This window comes from Schistocerca piceifrons, chromosome 3 (genome assembly GCF_021461385.2).
Source record: "Schistocerca piceifrons isolate TAMUIC-IGC-003096 chromosome 3, iqSchPice1.1, whole genome shotgun sequence".
In the NCBI taxonomy this organism is placed as follows: domain Eukaryota; kingdom Metazoa; phylum Arthropoda; class Insecta; order Orthoptera; family Acrididae; genus Schistocerca; species Schistocerca piceifrons.
The window spans coordinates 59,198,573-59,217,868 of record NC_060140.1 but is presented as its reverse complement, the minus strand read 5'-3'; positions in this window follow the sequence as shown (position 1 = coordinate 59,217,868).

Below are 19,296 nucleotides of genomic sequence, written 5' to 3'. Positions count from 1 at the left end.
CCCAAAACATCACATAGGTGTTCTATAGGATTCAGGTCAGGACTCTGTGCACGTCAGTCCATTACAGGAGTGTTATTGTCGTTTAACCACTCCGTGACAGGCCGTGCATTATGAACAGGTGCTCGATCTTGTTGAAAGGTGCAGTCGCCATCCCCGAATTGCTCTTCAACAATGCGAAATAAGAAGGTGCTCAAAACATGGATGTAGGACTGTGCTGTGATAGTGGCACGCAAGAAAAGCCCCTCCATGAAAAACATGACCACACCATGACACCACCGCCTTCGAATTTTACTGTTAGCACTACACACGCCGGCAGATGACGTTCACAGGGCATTCGCCTTACCCGCACCCTGCCATCGTGATTTGTCACTCCACACAACGTATTACCAAAGTTCAGTCGTCCAATGTTCAAGCTCCTTACACCAAGTGAGGCGTCTTTTGGCATTTACCGGCGTGATGTGTGGCTAGTGAGCACCACTCGACCATGAAATACAAGTTTTCTCCCCACCCGCCTAACTGTCATAGTACTTGAAGTGGATCCTGATGCAGTTCGGAATTCCTGTATGATGGTCTGAATAGATGTCTGCTTATTACACATTACGACCCTCTTCAACTGTTGGCGGTCTCTATCAGTCAAGAGACGAGTTCGGCCCATACGCTTTTGTGCTGTACGTTTCCCTTCACGTTTCCACTTCACTATCATATCGGAAACAGTGGACCTAGGGATGTTTAAGCGTGTGGAAATCTCACGTACGTACGTATGACACAAGTGACACCCGATCATCTGACCACGTTCAAAGTTCGTGAGTTCCGCGGAGCGCCACATTCTGTTCTTTCATGATGTGTAAGACTATTGAGGTCGCTTATGTTGAATACCTGGCAGTAGGTGGCAGCACAATGCACCTAATATGAAAAACGTATGTTTTTGGGGGCGTCCGGATGTTTTTGATCACATAATGCAGTATTGTTTGCTGCGAGCGGTGGAGACAATCCGGTAACGTCAAATGTGGGTGACGATTTTAAACCGGCACATATTTCACCCTCTTTTAGTACCAAGATATAAAAAAGAACGTAGTTCCATTTAGTTTTGATTTCGTTACATTAATTTCATCCCCCCATGAACCATGGTCCAATGCCGTTGGTGGGGAGGCTTGCGTGCCTCAACGATACAGACAGCCCTACCGTAGGTGCAACCACAACGTAGGGGTATCCGTTGAGAGGCCAGACAAACGTGTGGTTCTTGAAGAGGGGCAGCAGCCTTTACAGTAGTTGCAGGGGCAACAGTCTGGATGATTGACTGATCTGGCCTTGTAACACTAACCAAAACGGCGTGCTGTTGTGGTACTGCGAACGGCTGAAAGCAAGGGGAAACTACAGCCGTAATTTTTCCCGAGGGCATGCAGCTTTACTGTATGGTTGAATGATGATGGCGTCCTCTTGGGTAAAATATTCCGGAGGTGAAATAGTCCCCCATTCGGAACTCCGGGAGGGGACTACTCAAGAGGACGTTGTTATCAGGAGAAAGAAATCTGCCATTCTACGGATCGGAGCGTGGAATGTCAGATCCCTTAATCGGGCAGGTAGGTTAGAAAATTTAAAAAGGGAAATGGATAGGTTAAAGTTAGATATAGTGGGAATTAGTGAACTTCGGTGGCAGAAGAAACAAGACTTCTGGTCAGGTTAATATAGGATTATAAATACAAAATCAAATAGGGGTAATGCAGGAGTAGGTTTAATAATGAATAAAAAAATAGGAGTGCGGGTAAGCTACTACAAACAGCATAGTGAACCTATTATAGTGGCCAAGACAGACACGAAGCCCATGCCTGCTACAGTAGTACAAGTTTATATGCCAACTAGCTCTGCAGATGGCGAAGAAATTGAAGAAATGTATGATGAGATAAAAGAAATTATTCAGGTAGTGAAGGGAGACGAAAATTTAATAACCATGGGTGACTGGAATTCGACAGTAGGAAAATGGAGAGAAGGAAACATAGTAGGTGAAATAGTAGGTGAATATGGATTGCGGCTACGAAATGAAAGAGGAAGCCATCTGGTAGAATTTTTCACAGAGCAAAACTTAATCATAGCTAACACTTGGTTCAAGAATCATAAAAGAAGGTTGTATACATGGAAGAATCCTGGAGATACTAAAAGGAATCAGATAGATTATATAATGGTAAGACAGAGATTTAGGAACCAGGTTTTAAATTGTAGGACATTTCCAGGAGCAGATGTGGACTCTGGTTATGAAATGTAGATTAAAACTGAAGAAATTGCGAAAAGTTGGGAATTTAAGAAAATGGGACCTGGATAAACTGAAAGAACCAGAGGTTGTACATAGTTTCAGGGACAGCATAAGGGAACAATTGACAGGAATGGGGGAAAGAAATACAGTAGAAGAAGAATGGGTAGCTTTGAGGAATGAAATAGTGAAGGCAACAGAGGATCAAGTAGTTAAAAAAACGAGGAATAGTATAAATCCTTGGGTAACAGAAGAGATACTGAATTTAATTGATGAAAGGAGGAAATACAGAAATGCAGTAAATGAAGCAGGCAAAAAGGAATACAAACGTCTCAAAAATGAGATCGACAGGAAGTGCAAAATGGCTAAGCAGGGATGGCTAGAGGACAAATGTAAGGATGTAGAGGCGCATGTCGCTAGGTTCAAATGGTTCAAATGGCTCTGAGCAGTATGGGACTCAACTGCTGAGGTCATTAGTCCCCTAGAACTTAGAACTAGTTAAACCTAACTAACCTAAGGACATCACAAACATCCATGCCCGAGGCAGGATTCGAACCTGCGACCGTAGCGGCCTTGCGGTTCCAGACTGCAGTGCCTTTAACCGCACGGCCACTTCGGCCGGCATGTCGCTAGGGGTAAGACAGAAACAGCCTACAGGAAAATTAAAGAGCCTTTGGAGAAAAGCGAGCCACTTGTATGAATATCAAGAGCTCAGATGGAAACCCAGTTCTAAGCAAAGAGGGGAAAGCAGAAAGGTGGAAGGAGTGTATAAAGGGTCTATACAAGGGCGATGTACATGAGGACAATATTTTGGAAATGGAAGAGGATGTAGATGAAGGTGAAATGGGAGATACGATACTGCGTGAAGAGTTTGACAGAGCACTGAAAGACCTGAGTCGAAACAAGGCCCCAGGAGTAGACAACATTCCATTAGAACTACTGACGGCCTTGGGAGAGCCAGTCCTCACAAAACTCTACCATCTGGTGAGCAAAATGTACGAGACAGACGAAATACCCTCAGACTTCAATATGAATATAATAATTCCAATCCCAAACAAAGCAGGTGTTGACAGATGTGAAAATTACCGAACTAACAGTTTAATAAGCCACAGCTGCAAAATACTACCGCGGAATATTTACAGACAAATGGTTCAAATGGGACTCAACGTCTGAGGTCATTAGTCCCCTAGAACTTAGAACTACTTAAACCTAACTAACCTAAGGACATCACACACATCCATGCCCGAGGCAGGATTCGAACCTGCGACCTTAGCGGTCTCGCGGTTCCAGACTGCAGCGCCTAGAACCGCACGGCCACTACAGGGCTTCTACAGACGAATGGAAAAACTGGTAGAAGCCGACCTTGGGGAAGATCAATTTGGATTCCGTTGAAATGTTGGAACACGTGAGGCAATACAGACCTTACGACTTATCTTAGAAGAAAGATTAAGGAAAGGGAAACCTACGTTTCTAGCATTTGTAGACTTAGAGAAAGCTTTTGACAATGTTGACTGGAATACTCTCTTTCAAATTCTAAAGGTGGCAGGGGTAAAATACAGGGAGCGAAAGGCTATTTACAATTTGTACAGAAACCAGATGGCAGTTATAAGAGTCGCGGGGCATGAAAGGGAAGCAGAGGTTGGGAAGGGAGTGAGACTGGGTTGTAGCCTCTCCCCGATGTTATTCAATCTGTATATTGAGCAAGCAGTAAAGGAAAGAAAAGAAAAATTAGGAGTAGGTATTAAAAACCTAGGGAGAAGAAATAAAAACTTTGAGGTTCGCCGATGACATTGTAATTCTGACAGAGACAGTAAATGACTTGAAAGAGCAGTTGAACGTAATGGAGAGTGTCTTGAAAGGAAGATATTAGATGAACATCAACAAAAGTAAAACGAGAATAATGGAATGTAGTCGAATTAAGTCGGGTGATGCTGAGGGAATTAGATTAGGAAATGTGACACATATAGTAGTAGAGGAGTTTTGCTATTTGGGGAGCAAAATAACTGATGATGGTCGATGTAGAGAGGATATAAAATGAAGACTGGCAATTGGAAGGAAAGCGTTTCTGAAGAAAAATTTGTTATCATCGAGTATAGATTTAAGTGTCAGGAAGTTGTTTCTGAAAGTATTTGTATGGAGTGTAGCCATGTATGGAAGTGAAACATGGATAATAAATAGTCTGGACATGAAGAGCATAGAAGCTTTCGAAATGTGGTGCTACAGAAGAATCTTGAAGATTAGGTGGGTAGATCACATTACTAATGAGGAGGTATTGAACAGGACTGGGGAGAAGAGAAGTTTGTGGCACAACCTGATTAGAAGAAGGGATCGGTTGGTAGGACATGTCCTGAGGCATCAAGGGATCATTGGAGGGCAGCGTGGAGGGTAAAAATCGTAGAGGGAGACCAAGAGATGAATACACAAAGCAGATTCAGAAGGATGTAGGTTGCAGTAGGTACTGGGAGATGAAGGAACGTGCACAGGATAGATCAGCATGGAGAGCTGCATCAAACCAGTCTCAGGACTGAAAACCACAACAACAACAACATTAATTTCTTGAAAGAAATATTTTTCGTTAGAACTGTTCAAAGTTCTTTGAAGCGGACGCAGGTTCGATCTAAAGCTTGTAATTATTTACAGCTTGTGGTACTAAATTTTCCGAAAACTACAAACGCGTGTTAGGCAAACTTTAACATAGAAATAGCTATAAATGTAATTATATTATTTAGCACCTGCCATTTTTCATCTCTTACTACAGAGGAATTAAGTTCAATGTTGCAGACTCTCATCGCAGTCCACTCACATCAATTCTCATCTTATATTAATTTATTCTTTAGTTCCAAATATGAAATACAGTTCTACTAATTGTAGGATACGGACAACAAAACACTGTTTGCCATTTATAATGTAAAACTTGGTCCACAGTAAAACCAAAGCAGATGACTGTGCAGTATAATTGGACGTAGCCGAGGTAAGAAGTCATATATATGAGGTCTGTTGGGACAGTAAGTTCCTCTCGGTCGCGTGATGGAAAGCACTGTGAAAATCCGACGAAGCTTTCCACAGGTGTGTTGTGCAGTGTCTCTAGCACGCCCGTCTATCGTGTCACGTCACTCTTTTCAGTTTTGGGTGCACAGTGAGCACCTAAATATGCCTAAATGTTTCCCTCCAAGTACGAAACTCTGGTGAATAATTTTGCCTGGAGCTATTCAGCCCACACAGCGTAACTATCATCCGTTTCCTTCTTTCAGACGATTCTCAGCGTCATTCTGCGAAGACAATGAAAATTCTCCTGCAGCATTTTCGATGGGAAGTGTTTGATCATCCACAATACAGCCCGTAGTTGGTTCCCTCTGAGTTTCGTCTCCTCTCACATGAAACGCTGGCTATGAGGACAACATTTTGGCACACACAATAAGCTGAAGACCAGCGTACAGCATTGTCGGAGAGCACTGGCGGCTACCTTCTATAACGAGGGTATGGGAAAGTTGGTACAACCCTACGACAGATGTTCAAATGGTTCAAATGGCTCTGAGCATTATGGGACTTAACATCTGAGGTCATCAGTGCCCTAGAACTTCGAACTACTTAAACCTAACTAACCTAAGGCCATCACACACATCCATGCCCGAGGCAGGATTCGAACCTGCGACCGTAGCGGCCGCGCGGTTTCAGACTGAAGCGCCAGAACCGCTCGGCCACACTGGCCGGCGTACGACAGATGTCTAAGTCGGAGTAGCGACTATGTAGGTAAGCAGCTGGAAGTTGTAGCTAACTGTTACAAAAAAACCTTTTTTTTATTTTCACAGTAGTTTCTATTTCACCGCCAATCGGGACTTACTTTCCGAATACCCCTTATATTTGGATTTTTCCAGACACGGGTCACTAAAATAACACAAGAGACCTACACTGGACCAGCACTGATCGCTACTAATTCGTTTCTCTTCTATCTTGAAGTGTTTGACATTACGCGAAATCACACTAAAATCGCGGGAAACCCGTAGGCTTGCGATCGCAGAATCGACGCTACTCAATAACTCACATTTACTTGTGAACGGAGACAGGTATCAGTGTCACTACCATTTAGAAAACTTTTTTACACTTTTAGTTACAGTTCATTCGCAATAATGTACGGCCTGCAACGTATCTGACAGTAAACTACCTGCTACCAAACTTTTTCGCTACAGGATTTGTAAATCAAGTGCACGTGATTGGCAGATAGCATAATTTCACCACCACTGTTGCGAATTATGAAACGGGAAAGTGTTTATTTCGAAGCGAACATGCTACATTACCATATGTACAAAAATCAGTTTTTTACCGTACAGCTTTTTTCAGAATCGACTGAGGAACCTTATAGATTTAAAAAATCATTTGGATCGAGAAGAATGCTTTTTGTTCTTTCACAAGGAAAGCGATGTTTGTAAGAAAAAAATAACTTCATAAAACGACGTGGAGTGGTGTTATATACCGCTAACAGTTTTTACAGCATGGAAATCGGAGAAGTGGATTTTCTCCTTTCGCCGTCCCGGCCTCGCGCAGCAAGGTTGCATCGGTAAGTGCCAGGTTATTGTGGAGAGGCGCAGCAGACCAGAGGAGCTGCACGACTGTTAGCTGTCGCAGCACTGTTTCGGGCCCAGACATAGTGGAGAGAGGGGGCCAGGCAACGGCGCCGACGGTGGCAGGTTCGCTTCATTGCGTAGAAGGCAAACGCGCAAGCCGACCGATCTGCAGTTTTTCTCAAACGACTTTAAGGAAACTACTTCTCAGAAAAATTTGGTAGTCGAGCATCTCATAGCTTTAATAAGGCAGCTTCATGACGATCCGATTGCCATTTTGTTAATCGTCATATTTATTGTCATATTTCAAAATTAGTTAAACTAGTTTGCAATGATAAACAGAGGTCGATATGAATTTGCGTTTAGTGGATGATAGGTTACATGTTGCTGCATGCCAACTGTAGTTAACAAACTGCACTGTTCTTCAAAGTTCGGATAGGCTCTATAACCTACTACACACATCAAAATAAGTGTTGCACTACCTCGGTTCGGAGAGTTGCAGAACCTGCACAGAATTTGCGCCCATTTTATTGCTCATGAAAACCACACATTACATGTTGTACCACCATACAGGGAGACCTTCAGACGTGGTCGTCCAGACTGCTGTACACACCGGTACCTCTAATACTCAGTTGCACGTCCTCTGACATTGATGCATGCCTGTATTCCTCGTGACAGGCAATCCACAAGTTTATCAAGGCACTGTTGGTCCAGATTGTCCCACTCCTCAACGGCGATTCGGCATACATCCCTCAGACTGGTTGGTGGGTCACATCGTCCATAAACAGCCCTTTTCAATTTATCCCAGGCATGTCCGATAGGGTTCGGGTCTGGAGAACATGCTGGCCACTCTAGTAGAGCGATGTTATGCTGAAGGAAGTCATTCACAAGATGTGCACGATGGGGGCGCGAATTGTCGTCCATGAAGACGAATGCCTCGCTAGTATGCTGCAGATATGGTTCCACCATCGTTCGGAGGATGGCATTCACGTATCGTACAGCCGTTACGGCGCCTTCCACTACCACCAGCGGCGTACGTCGCCCCCACATATTGCTACCCCAAAGCAGCAGGGAACATCCACCTTGCTGCACTCGCTGGGCAGTGTGTCTAAGGCGTTCAGCCTGACCAAGTTTGCCTCCAAACAAGTCTCCGACGATTGTCCGGTTGGAGGCATATGCGACACTCATCGGTGAAGAGAACGTGATGCCAATCTTGTGCGGTCTATTCGGCATGTTGTTGGGTACATATGTACCGCGCTGCATGCTGTCATGGTTGCAAAGATGGACATCGTCATGGAAGTCGGAAGTGAAGTTGCGTATCATGCTGCCTACTCCGCACAGTTTGAATCGTAACATGACGGTATGTAGCTGCAGGAAAAGCATGATTCAACATGGTGGCGTTGCTGTCAGGGTTCCTCTGAGCCATAATCCATAGGTAGCGGTCATTCACTGCAGTCCTTGGGTGACCTGAACGAGGCATGTCATCGACAGTTCCTCTCTCTCTGTATCTCCTCCATGTGCGATCAACATCGCTTTGGTTCACTCCGAGACGCCTGGACACTTCCGTTGTTGAGAGTCATTCCTGGCACAAAGTAACTTTGTGGACGCGATTGAACCACGGTACTGACAGTCTAGGCATGGTTGAACTACGGACATGAGCCGTGTACCTCCTTCCTGGTGCAATGACTGGAACTGATCGGCTGTCTGACTCCCTCCGTCTAATAGGCACTGCTCATGCATGGTTGCTTACTTCTTTGGGCGGTTTTAGCGACTTCTCTGAACAGTCAAAGGCACTGTCTGTGATACAATATCCACAGTCAATGTGTATTTTCAGGAATTCTGGGAACTGCGGTGATGCAAAACTTTTTCCTGATGTGTGTAGATTCTGGATCGTCAGGAATGCCCCAGTCAAGGGTGATATGACCGCTGTTGTTCTCTGTATTAATAAACGATTTGGAATACAGGTTGGACAGCAGTCTGCACTTGTTTGCTGATGACGTGATAGTGTTCGGTAAGGTATCGAAGTTGAGTGACAGTAGGCAGATACAACACGACTTAGACAAAATTTCTAGATGGTGTGATGAATGGCAGCTAGCCCTAAATTTGGAAAAATGTAAGTTAATTCGGAGGAGTGGGAAGATCAAGCCTTTAATCCTTGGAGACGGTATTACTAGTGTCCCACTGGACACAGTCAAGTCGCTTAAGTATCTGGGCGTAACGTTGCAAAGCGGTAAGGTGGCACGAGCATGTGAGAACCGTGGTAGGGACGGCGAGTGGTCGGCTTTCGTTTATTGGGAGAATTTTTGGGAAGTGTGGTTTACCTGTAAAGGAGAATGCATGTAGGACGCTGGTGCGATCTATTCTTGAGTACTGCTCAAGTGTTTGGGATGCGTACCAGATAGGATTGAAGGAAGACATCAAAGCAGTTCAGAGGCGGGTTGCTACATTTGTTACCGGTAGGTTCGAACAACACCAAGCGTTGCGTATTTGCTTAGTGAACGCAAATGGCAATCCCTGGAGGGAAGGGTACGTTCTTTTTGTGAGACACTATTGAGAAAATTTAGAAAAGCGTCATTTCTATCGCGGCCAATATGCACTGTGCATTAGGACCACGAAGATAAGATGTGAGAAGTTATGGCTCACATGGAGGCATATAGATCGTCGTTTTCCCTCACTCTCTTTGCGAGAGGAAATTGGAGGGATATGACAAGTAGTGGTACAGAGTACCGTCCGTTACGCACCGTACGGTGGCTTGCGAAGTATCTATGTAGATGTAGATGCATAAAATGAACAGCATGTAGCACGCTCCGTTCTGCATCTGAACCAGATGATAAAGCGTGAATAACAGAGTCATAACACCCTTGTATCTCATAAACGGTTTGAGATATCGAAACACGATTTTGGCAAATGATAGCACACAAAGAAATGAGTAGGTTGCCATACTGTTACTGTGCGTAGCTTCCCTATCTAGCCTGATAAAATTCAAGTAAATAAAATTTTGGTTTCAGTGGAATAATGTAATTCCTCAAGCGTCATCGACTGCTGGTGAAGTAAAAATTGTTACAGGTCGCTAGCAACCAAAAGAAGCTTTAAAGATATGGCTCTGATATTTACAATACGATTCACAACCACTATATGAATGATAGTGGAGTCAACTAGCAAACTGATGTTGGATTGTCTCCAGCCACTCCACATCAGAGTGCCTTCTGTAACTGATCTAAATACTGTAAATGATTTATACATCCTACAGAACTTCCCAAGTGGAATCCGTGATGTTGACAGAAAACACAATTGTCTAAAATACCCAGAAAACTCTGGTACAGTATTTCATACCTATAAATAGCTTCATTCGATAATACCAGAAGCGTCTGCAGATCCCGACAGTAAATTCATTGTAGAAAATGTTCAGGAGATATGGGAAGGAAAGCGGAAATGACAGACTTAATTCTTCTAGTGTATTATGCTTGATGCAAGTTGAGGAGCTCAATATGACGCCAGTCTCTCCACTGCCAAAGTAAATGATGTATTGACTTTCGTATAATCTGTCGATTAGCAGTATCTATTGTTGAAGTACTTTATTAACTATTATAGCCGACGTGTATTAGATCCAGGGGAAAGAATAATTGAAAAAATGCTCTTCTGTACCGCGACGATTAACTGACTGTGCTTTTTGAAAAATAAGCACGAAGTATAGTATATTTTAGAAGGCAACAGAAACTTGACCCCAGTTTGCTCACAAAATTGGGAAATGTATATTTCCTCCACAAGATTATCACTGTGCAGTAAAAATCAGGCTTTCTATGTGACAGAACGAAACTTCAATCACAGTTTCAAATGAAACTGTCGAAATGAGAGGGTTTTGAAAACTTTTTCTCACATAATAAAACATTATTTTCATGTGTTTGTCAGTTATGCTACTTCAACTTTATTATCGCCTCTCTTTTAAGACTATGAAAGAAATAAGAGATTAAGGAATCTAAGTGCTTGTAGTCTGTAATTCTGCTGCAAATTTAACGGATAACTTGCCACAATCAGTCAGTTACGAAGACAGCTGCTGCTGGTAGTTTCTGGTGATGCCATTTACTGAACAGTCCAACAAAAAACAAAAAAAAAAAAAGAAAACGCAAGTGCCAGCAGCAATGGAGTCTGGGCCGAATACAATTGAAGGTAAATGCGCAGCCGGCGGGGCATGTCTGTTAAGAGTGGTAGTGGTGGGGATTGTGGGCAGGTGCTGTAGGGAAATGCCGAGTGCTGGAGGGGAAGTAAATTTTGATTCGCTAAGACTAAAACTCAAGTCAGATGATTTATTTTTATAGATAAAAGGTGTGTGGCCTCATGACCACGAAACAGACAAAACTTATCCGAATCTACGGAAAAAATTTATATTTAGGTCAACATTTGTCAACCTATAATTCCTCTCTCTCAAACGCCACCCTATGGTGAGAGAGGCACAGTTTTAGTTTCAGAAAATCAAAATTCACGAAGTAAATAAGTATTTTTTATTTATCTGTTACCATTTTCCACGAAAAAATGAGAACATGGATTTTCTTGAACTACAGCGCCAAGTATCAAGAATCAAAACAAATGTTTACGACAAAATGTACGTAGTTTTATATGTAGAATCTGATTCTGCAATAAAAAATGGAGGTTAATTTGAAATTTTAAAATTGGCTCGCGCCCTACCCCCGGGGTTGTGGTGCCGGGCTAATTTTAGCGCCAGCAGATGTCCCCCTCGAAAATAATCAGCATTACATTTTACACATTTTTTCGTGTGAAGCTTATTTTTCGAGTTATTCTGATTTGTCAACTTAAAATATACACCCTGTACACCAGAAGATGTGCCTGTAAAATAATATCATTCTACGACACGTAGTGTATGAGATATCACGTCATTACAGTGATATGCGTGAAACAGATGTTATATGGGATCTCGATTCGTCAAAGAAATGGAGGTTACTGACTGCATTAGAAAAGCAAAGATGAGTGAGTGACAGGTTAGGATAATAACGAGATTAACAGTAGCAATTTCATATTCAGTGATTTGGAAGTCCATGGGTGAAGATAAAGTTCCGTTATATTCGAAACTCTCTGCGATGTATTTCAGTATTCACTCTGTGAGCTGAAAGAGAACGGCATTATGTTTCTACTTTAAGGAAACAGGATCATACCCAGAAATATAAGAAATTAAATTAAAACTCTCTATGCACCCGACCCACATGAGGCAGTTACAGCGGCAGTGTACAAGGGATGTGTTGGCAGGACTGACTGGGGCACCTATGCGACCCAGACGGTTCCTCCGGCCTCGCGGTCTCCCAGTGGACCATGCGTCCAGCGCTGCCCCTCTCCCCCCTCAACTGCGCTGATCCTCGCAGCAAAGGAGCGGCTCGGCCTCCGATATTGGATCTTCTGCCTCAGCACGCTCCTTTCCGGGGATGCGCTTTGTCCTTTCGCAGGACAGCTCGCAGTTCTCGTGCGCTGACGGAGCTTTTCGCCGGCCCTTCGGTTCTAACAAACGGCCAATTCTCTGGCTTAAGCCAAGGAGCTCTTAAACTGCCCTTGTATCACACAGATCACCAGTAAGGTGTCAGACTACGAATGATTTTCTTATCAAAACCGCAAACTAGTGTTGGAGGGACATTCATTACCTACCGGCCGCCGCGTCATCCTCTATCAATGATTTCATTCGCAAGTGGCATAGAGCGGCATATGGTCAGCACACCACACTACCGGCCGTTGTTGGCTTACGAGACCTTGGAGCCAGTATTTCATTTGACGTCACTAGGCTCAGTACCAGCCTTCCCCCTCGCCCTCCCCCTCCTCTCTCCTGTTTACCGACCAATGATAAATACCTGACAGTAGACGGAATTGAACTCGGGTCTTCCGCATAGTAGTCAGAAACGCTTATTCATCAGTCACAGAGACGGTAACTATAATCAGTGGTAGAATGAACGCAGTTATTGATGCGTGAGAAGCTCATACTGAATACGTATTTTAGCATACAATATGACGAAAGTTAAGTTTTCTAGCGCCAGGTTTCATTCCTAAGTTACTTCGTAAGGTGGTCATGTAATTTTGATTTTTATAGGATGTCGAAGTGCTCGTCAGAGAGAGAGCAAGTTACGTTACTGTTAAACAATCTTTGGTCTTGTCATGGCACAGTCTTTGCCACTGCGCATTGTGCTACATTCTTAGTTGAAGCATGGTAGGTAATGGATGTATTCTGTAGTGCTGTGTTGACTTGTGTTTCTATTTGTTAGATGAAGAAATATTTATTGTAATGGACAGCAAAGGTGAATATGATGTATATATTGGAAAGCGAAAGGAATACAAATTTTGAGTTATTTTATTTTTAAGAGAAGTTCGAGGTAAGGCTGCAGCACTTTGCACACAATTTGTAGAAATGATAATTGGCAACTAATTAACTTTGTTGACTTGCTCAGAGCTGAGAGAAATACCACCCTGCTTCCCAGATTAAGCTGCTTGGATTTTATAGAAATTCTGTGTTAACATTGTACCCTTTTTAAACCATTGTTCACTGTGTTAAGCATAGTATTGTACAGAGCAATGTTATGTGTGAAGTTCACGCGAAGTCGGAACACATACTTCACTTTAAAACCTTTGTCCTGGAATATCATTTGATAGAAATAGTTTATCTCCCCATCCCAGTGTTTATCGTTACGCTTTACCACATTTCACTACAGTTTCAATATAGTTTGGAAATTGTATTTTGAAATGGAAATATAGCTTAGTCGCTGCCTGCTTGCCGTTTGGTGCTGTGCTTTCGAGAAATCTGGAACAACGTTGTCAAGACGTGAGGTAAATGGAAATTTTGATTAGGGCCGCATATTTAATTTTGTTCAGCTGCGCATTCAAGTTGTATTCAGAGCAGTTACACTTCAGTACATATTAGGTTCCATTTCGTCAAAGGTTACTATGCGAGTTTAAGACGGATAACAGGTTGTGGTCACATAGTTTTGGTAACACGTAGACTTTTGCAGAGGGCGAGGTAAAGGTGGGCTAAATTTCATACAGAAACAATTCTGGTGGGGAGGCTAAACTTAAAATGGACAATTGTGTGTGACGTACAGCAGGCAATACAGAAAACTCATGAACTGTGCTAGTTCCCATTGGAAAATATTGTTATTCCATTCATATCGTCACCCTCGAGTGCAAACGGGCTTCTACTGTTATGCCACATATGCTTGCTTCACATAGTCAAAGAGAAAGATTGGATGTGATAAAGCTCAAAATGTAGTAAGACTCCTTCACGTAAAAATATTTTCTACTACAAGCACAAAAGATCAACTTCAAATATGTACCGAAAATATAATGACAAATATAATGAAAGAATAAATTATCGGCAGTCGATATTGCCATTATGATCGATGACAAACTGTCGCCAGTTCGTATCGATGATATAAAAAATTGCGATGTATCACTATGTTTTCACAGTCTTACTTGCAACTGAAGTAGGGCTTCCGACCAAAGTAGGGCGAGTTGCTTCGTGCGATCTACTCCACATTGACCTTGGTGCAACAGCGACAAGACTTCCCGCTGGAGGGAGTAAGGAATGACAATCCGCGCATCGCAATTCGCTGTGTACGGCCGTATATAACGGGACATCATCCCCTAGCATTATCTTTCCTCAACAGTAGTTGTCATTATCACTATTATTTTTCGAATTCTGGACAGGTCAGTATTATGTCAGTTGCTTTTATGAAAATTTTTACACAACTTTATACGCAGTATTTTATATTTCAAACTAAAATATACGAAAAGGAATTACTTTACAAAATATTTTAGTCTCGATGCTATAATCGGTAAGTACTAGTTCTGAATGTACAGTTAAAACAGTTTTTTAGAAACATTTGAAATTTGGAATAATTTGCTCATTTAATACTTCTGTTATTAATTACACAATCCTGTTGTGTTTACTATGTTTATTTTTGGATTAATTTTTGAAATAATAATCGAAATTAATAATGTAACCATAGCTAGAAGGAATTCATTTGTTAGGATAAATTGTAAGCCCTTGGGAATATTGTTATTTTCGCAAATTGTGAGAGTCGTAAGCATCCCTCTGATGTGATAGGACGTATTTTTGTGCGAGCAGTGCAATTTAGGCTTTGTTAATGTGAAAAATTAAAAGGCTGTATGATATACTACAATGGGAGAAAATATATTTACACAACAATCTTCAAATTTATTTAGTTCGATCCAACTGTGAGACCCTAAAATCTGTGATTTTCAGCTTCAAGAAACAGATACCCAGACAAGAAGGACTGGAGCCATCTCAGCATGACAAGCTAAGTAATCTTGAAAGTTTATTGTAATCTCCGCTCCTCACAAATCTTCATAAAATATTTTAATATAGACATTAGATGGGAGTATGAATGAGGGGGTAGATTACAAGCAGAAGAACTGATCTTACGGATATCACATGAGAAAAGTAGCTATGGCCACTGCGTGTGGAATGTCGCCCATGGCGCACGTATTTCAGAACCACTTGAAGAGCTGGGTTGGAATAAGTTGCTACAGCGTGCGCCAAATATCTAGAGGAAAATCTGAAAGCTTTCAAAATCCTCTATTCCTATGTGATAAGATGATTCCTCAAATGAATTAAACATGGTGTCGGTACCGACAAGTAACCAAGACAACACGTCAGCGCTCGAATGGTGGGCAGTGGGCCTGTACAATAATTCCTGCTGATAATTGGTCGGTATCAGAACCCAACGTTGCAACTTTTGTGCTGTGCGCCGTTTGACAAGCATGGAAGGCTTGAACAGAGCCGTTGAAGGCCGATGACCGGTAAGCAAACAGAAATTTCGACACTGTAACTACTCTCGCTTTGCGAGATTTGTCGAGGAGAACGCAACGGACCTACCAGATGAACCAGTTCTTTGGAAGAGCACAGCCCAGTTCCCATAACAATGACCAAATGAAAAATGACTTAGTAAATGTGGTTCATAAATCCGCAGAAAGAGTAATACTTGTTACCTTTATCTATCTAAATAAATATTCCAACCACTTACAAATTTATAAGTTACGGAGATCCAAATTTTCACAGGAATACGAATTTTACGTTTCAATTCATTATACAAGGATCATTCCAAAAGAAATGCACACAATTTTTTTTAAACTCCATCTTTTATTCTACATGTTTGAACGTTTAACAGTGTGTAGACACATCCTTTAAGAACAATATTTTCATTTCTCCACATAATTTCCATTCCTCTCAACTGCCTTACGCCGTCTTGAAACCAGCGTCAGTATACCAGCACGATAAAATTCTGGACCAACCTGTTGGAGCCACTGATTGGCAGCGTGCAGAAGGGAGTCATCATCTTCAAACCTTCTTCCACGAAGAGAGTCATTCAGTTTCCCAAAGAGATGATAGTCACATTGACCCAGGTCAGGTCTGTAAGGTGGGTGTTTCAGTGTTGTCCATCCGAGTTTTGTGATCGCTTCCATGGTTTTTTGACTGACGTTCAACAGCAAAACATCCTGATTTGGCCGATGTGGTGGAACACGACACAGTCGACCTTGAAGTTTCTTCAGTGTCGTCACATATGCATCAGAATTTATGGTGGTTCCTCTTGGCATAATGCCCACAAGCAAGAGTCCTTCTGAATCGAAAAACACTGTAGCCATAACTTTTCCAGCAGAAGCTGTGGTTCTGAAATTTTTTCTTGGGTGAATTTGCATGATACCACTCCATAGATTGCCTCTTCGTCTCGGGTGAAAAATGATGGAGCGTCACAATTCATCCAAGAAATTCATCTCCACCATTCTTGTACTGTTCCAAAAGTTCGCTGCATACCGTTTTTTTTGTTTCTTTGTGAGCCATTGTCAGCATCCTGGGAACCCACCTGGCACAAACCTCTTTTAACGCCAACACTTCCAGTATTCTGCAAACACTTCCTTCCCCTATTCCAACGCAGCTTGACAATTCGTTCACTGTGATGCGTCTGTCAGCAGTCACCAATTCGCTAACTGTCTGTATGTTGCCTGGAGTGTGTACAGTACCAGGCCTGCCGCTGCGAGGACAGTCCTGAATATTCTCGTGCCCGCTTTCATCACGTAACCTGCTTGCCCACCAACTAACTGTATTTCGATCGACAGCAGCATCTCCGTACACCTTTTTCCACCTCTTGTGGATGTTTCCCACTATCTCGTTTTCACAGCACAGGAATTCTATGACAGCACGTTGCTTCTGACGAACGTCAAGTGTAGCAGCCATCTTGAAGACATGCTGTGACGGCGCCACTCACGGGAACAGGTTGATGTGATCGCTCTAAGATTGTGGTTATAGCTTGATACCAGTGCCTACCAATTTGAATTGTGTATTACAGCACTGAGGATGGTCACTAAGTGACCGAAAATCGATTTTGCTGACAATAAAGCAACAAAATACGGCCAATGCTGATTTTCCTTCCAATTCTATCCAGTATTGGTAGTGGTGCGCACAACACGGCATGGAGTCGCCAATCAATAAGGAAATCAGCGGGAAGGATGTATCTACACACTGTAAAACTTTCACACAGGCAGAAACAAAATTGTATTTTTACAAAAATAGTGTGCATTTCTTTTGGAGTGACCCTTGTATAATAACTTGCTGCGCCACCCCAATAATTTATGAAAATTATTAGTTATATTATGCTTTGTAAAATCACAAAATTATGTTCGGATTTTTTATTTTCCTCGTTTGATTATAGTTACCTTTCAAAAAACATTCAGTGATGAGTTAAAACAAATAATTATTACGGTAGTAAGCAGGTTAACTGAAAACTAGTGGTGTGAATCATGACAGAGTTACGGGGCTGCGGGCACACTGAGAATTTGTCCCAGTGCACGAAACTTTGGGCACAGTCTGGCGCCGGTGGGCCAGCACTGCGGCCGTGGCGACGTCAAAAGGACTGGAGCAGAAGTGCCTGGAAAGCTCCTCCTAGCGTCGCCTTACACTTCGAGACATTACGACGCCGCGACTACATAAAGCCCACAGTGCTGTGGCAGTCATTCAGTGTGGATAGCTTCGTTCAGTGCATGCTGCAAACGTGATTAGTGTTCCGACTTCAGTGTATAGTGAACTATTTTATATGACTATATTTTATTCTTTTACTTTAGTCACTTAGTGTATTGTGAATTAAGTTTGCAATGGATAAATTTGTTACGAAAGAGGCGTGCTTTGAAGTTGATGATACTGCAAGTCAACCTCCTTCAATTATTGGGTCGTCAGTTGCTTCGTATTCTTCAGGTGAGAACCGTTCACAGCCGAAATTGGACAATCCGGTAAGGGAAGATCATTTGAGAAGAATTGGTTGATCAAATATACATGACTAGAATATGAAGCATCTACGGATGTTTTTTTTTGCAAAACCTGAAAAGGGGCAGATGCCGAAACTCTATTCCAATTTTCTTCAAAAAAGAAGATGCATTTACTTCCGTAGGGTTTCTAACTGGAAAAAGGCTTTGGAAAAATTCCGTCTTCATGAAAATACGTTTACACATAAAGAAGGTGTTCTGAAACCACATTGTATCACTAACCGAAGTGTGGCCTCCGAATTGAATGAACAGTTAGATATTGATATGAAGAAGGGCCGTTTAGCTCTTGAGACAATTTTTACTACTGTGGAATTTCTGTGCTGAGAAGGACTAGCAATTAGAGGGCACGAAGATGTAAACTGAATTTTTTTTCAAATTGTTGGAACTCAGAAAGTATAACATACCTGGGTTTAAAGATTGGGGTATTAGTGGACGTCACACGATATTCAAAACGAGATCAGTGAAGGAAAGTCTGAGGAAGGTATTGGCTGCAATCAAGAATACTGAACATTTTTTTTTACTTTTGTTGACGAAACTAGTGATTCTTCGATTCACGAACAAGTGTTAATTTGTATTCGTACTGTCGATGATTCCTTAATCATCAACGGAGACTTTACTGGCTTATACGCGACCCCTAACACTGAAACACAAACTCCGTTTAGTATTTTAAAAGACTTTTTTCTCATCTTGATTTGTCAATGGATAACTTAAGAGACAGTGCTACGATGGTGCCTCGAATATAAGAGGTAAGTTCAAAGGACTAAAAAAGTTAGTTTTGGATATACAACCAAAGTCGCGTTATGTGCACTGCACTGCTCACAGTTTAAACTTGGCAGTTCTAGACAGTCTCCGCCATCTAACATCTATGAGGGATATTATGGCTTTAGCTAAGGACTTAATAAACACCGTAACGGAATCCAACACATGGATGAGACTTCTCTGAAGCATACGCAGTGAGAGCGCCAACAACCAAGCTGGTCTACGACCCCTTTGCCTGACTCGATGGACTATGCGAGCTTCTAGTATCTTGAGAATATTGAAAAACTTTGAAGAGCTTCTAGTGTTTTTTGAAACGTTGTCTGCAGAGGAGAAAACAGAGGCAAGTTACAAACGTGCAGGCTACCTTGAGTCAATGTTTCAATTCAAGATTTATTACGTTTTACGTCTTTA